Raw genomic sequence first — 3,869 nt, 5'->3', positions numbered from 1 at the left:
AGCCATGACCTTCCATATGGGAACGGGGTACATGACACGAAGAAAGAAAAAGAAGGAAATCCTAAGACGAAATGTGTAAATAGTGGGAAAATACCTGAGGAATACTTGAAAACTGCTTGATTTCCGTACGAGGACTTCTAGCCAAAGAATAAGGGAAACTGACAAGAGTTAGGGCAAAAGGGACCTTTTAGACGAACCGACTGTTATAGGTACGCTTGCCTGATTTCGGTACTACCGAAAGTTATTTCGGTGTTACCGAAGGTGATCAAAATAATGTATTTGCAGGTATTTTTCATATTGATGTACAAAAAATATCTTTCATATGTGTTTTGTACATACCAAAAACGGATAACATATATGACAAAAAGTGAGTGAAGCTCATGAAAGAAAATTGAATTTACATATATGTTAAAAAAATTTTGAGGTGAGAATCCTTAGATATGTCAATTAGTGAAAATGGGTTGTTATGTTTATATCGCATGTATCCCAATATATTTTTGGAGATTTCCAAATCTATTGGCATCTAACGGTTTTGTTAATATATCAGCGAGTTATTTCTCGGTAGGCACATGTTCCAGTATAATGATGTTTACTTCGATAAGTTCACGAATGAAGTGATGTCAAATGTCTATGTGCTTGGTGTGAGAATGTTGCACTGAAAATTTTGAAATATTGGTGGCACTTGTGTTGTCACAAAAGAGTGTCATTGTTGATTGTGTAATACCATAATCCAACAAAATTTGCTTCATCCATAGAATCTGTGCACAACAACTCCTTGCTGCAATATATTCAGCCTCAGCAGTGGATAGTGAGATTGAATTGAATTTTACTTTTTTGCTATGCCATGATACAAGATAGTTTTTGATATAAAAACAACCTTCGCTAGTTGATTTGTGATCATAAATGTTCCCAGCCCAATCGGCATCTGAATACCCAACAATAATGGTAGACGTGTCAAAGGGGTACCATATGCCGTAGTCAGTAGTCCCAGCCACAAACCGTATGATCCTTTTTACCGTGGATAAAAAGTGTGATTCTTTAGGATCGGCCTGAAATCTATCACATGCACCAACGCTAAAAGAGATATTTGGCTGACTAGCGGTTAGGTAAAGTAAGGTTCCGATCATACTGCGATACAAGTGTTGATATACACTCTTCCCATTGATATCTTTAGAAAGTTTGAGAGTGGTGCTCATGGGAGTATTATGAATGCGGCTAGAATCAAGTCCAAATCTTTTAATTAGATCTTTAGCATATTTGGACTGGCATATGAATATTCCATTAGCCATTTGTTTCACTTATAATCCCCGAAAGAAGTTCAGCTCAACAACCATGCTCATCTCAAATTTAGATTTCATCAATTTAGCGAATTCATGAGCTGCATCTTCACAAGTGGATCAAAAAATAATATCATCCACGTAAATTTGGACAATGAGCAAGACGTTCCTAGTCTTTTGCGTAAATAATGTCTTATCAACACTCCCCTTACAAAAATTATGGTCAAGCAAAAAATGCGTTAGGCGCTCATACCATGCTCGGGGAGCTTACTTCAGACCATAAAGCACTTTACTCAATTTATATACGTGTTGAGGGAATTTAGGATCCATAAATCCTTTTAGTTGTTCTACGTACACTTGTTCCTCAAGTACACCATTGAGAAAGGCGCTCTTAACATCCATTTGAAATAGTTTGAATTTTAATGCACAAGTAATAGATAAGAGAATTCTTATGGACTCGAGGCGAGCTATAGGGGCAAATGTCTCATCAAAATATATGCCCACAATTTGTGAGTAGCCTTGTGTTAAGGGTCAAATATTGCATATCATCCCCCATTTATTTCTTGGTTTTACAAACATAATATGGTTTAACGGTATATTTTACATGTGTTTGTGTTACAAGGTGAATTTAAGAGCTTGAATTGAAAAGAATGCTAAAAGCATGGATTTAGTGCTCAAACATCACCAAGGCAAAGAATGGACCTATGGAGACCAAGATTGAAGTTTTCAAGGTCCCAAGATCTAAGAAAACCAAGTAGAGAAGGAAGTCAAAAGAACAAGCGCAAAAATCACAAAGATTGTGCCATCGAGAACTGTTCGATGATATTAAAGATCCGTTCGATGACATCAAACACTGGTCGATGACATCAAATTTAGGAGGGAAAATTGAGTTAGTTGTTGGACACATTGGGTGCTTTTTTGGATCAATCAAAGACATGTTTGATGACTTGAAGGAAGGTGCTCGATGATATCCAAGACTGTTCATGGCATTGAATTTATTGAAGAATTAAGGAGCAACTCGCTGGACTGTTTTGACACTTTATCGATGACTCGAAGACATGATCGATGAATCGAAGCTTCGCTCGATGACATCGAAGGAAGGTTCGATAACATAGAGACTTAAGCAGCGCGAAAGAAGAAAAGGGCGCGACTTTCGGATTCGAAACCCTTCAATGACATCGAACCGGTTACGCAGTCTTTACACAGACTACGTAAATTTGATCGGATTTTACAATTTTACGGAACTTGGCTTATAAATAGGGGTTTTCTAAGTCTTTCTAGGATATTTAGGGTTTGGATAAGTATAACAAAAAGGGCGGAGCCACTTCCTAAGAGTTCTTCTTCCCTTCTTCTTAGTTTTTCATGTTTTCTTTTAGGGCTATAGATCTAATCATGTCTATGGTTGGCTAGATCCCTTAGATAGGGCTAAGGGGTGAAGATTGTAGCATGGTTGGGATGTTTACTTTGTTTTGATTCATGTTTATTTGAACTCCTTTTACTTTAGCTTAATAATTAAGGAATACTTTTAGTGTTTAATGGTTTGTTGTGACTGAAATTACAATGGATCTGCAATAGCTTGAAGTATCTTCTTCTTATGTTTGGAGATTGTGAAGTTAGTACATCCTGTTGTTCTCTATCGTCCCTTGGGCATGGATGGGTGATTGAATCCCTTCTAATTCTCACAATTCTCCTATGTTGGTTGTGGGATCGGTATATCCTGTTGTTTACCATTGTTTCCTAGGCATGGTTAGGTGATGGAATCACTTCCAATCCTCACAACTTTCATCCGTTGAGAATTAGGTCAATGGAAGTTCAGAGATCTAAAAAATCTCTCCTTTGTTCAAGTGGATAAGATAGGACTCCGATTCCAGTTGGATCTACTGAATCATGCAAGGTAGCTTCCCAATTGCTATAAGTGGATCCCTGAAAACCCTAGTTCCCACCTTTAATTCTCTTAAGTTTAAACAAATCTCTCACAATTACTCTCTACACTATTAGATTTAGGTTTAGATCTTTTCCTAATCTTGATTCTAATCACCCTCAGAATACACACGAGATTAGTCCCTATGGATTCAACCTCGGTCTCACTGAGATTATTATTACATCGTGACCCTACACTTGGGGTTGTGAACAAGTTTTTGGCACCGTTGCGGGGGATTAACGGTTATGTTTTTCTAAGACTGATTAGGTTTAGAAATAGGTTAAGATTAGGATTTATTTACTTTTTATTTTTAGTATTAGGGTTTCTCTAGATTTTTTTTTTTAGAAACTAACTTAACTTTCCTATTTTGTAGGATCTTAATATATAAACTTCTAATTTGGATCTTAAATTAGGAACTTCCAATTTGGTAACTTCTTTTTAATTCTCTTCCTTTCTTTTTCAAGAATTCTTATTCCTTCTTTCCTTTTTAGGTTTAGGTTAGAATTTGAAATTAAGGGCTGAGAGTGTTTTATGCCCAAGTGGGTCCGCGACAACACTCGACGTCTTTTGAGTGAAGGAGGATTAGTTGAGGGGTTATCTATCCATCACAGGATTAGACACCACTCGTGATTCTCAGAGTTAATTAAGGTTATGGCTGCACATCAACAGGT

This window comes from Magnolia sinica, chromosome 17 (assembly GCF_029962835.1).
Source record: "Magnolia sinica isolate HGM2019 chromosome 17, MsV1, whole genome shotgun sequence".
Classification (NCBI taxonomy): Eukaryota; Viridiplantae; Streptophyta; class Magnoliopsida; order Magnoliales; family Magnoliaceae; genus Magnolia; species Magnolia sinica.
This window is presented reverse-complemented; position numbering follows the sequence as displayed.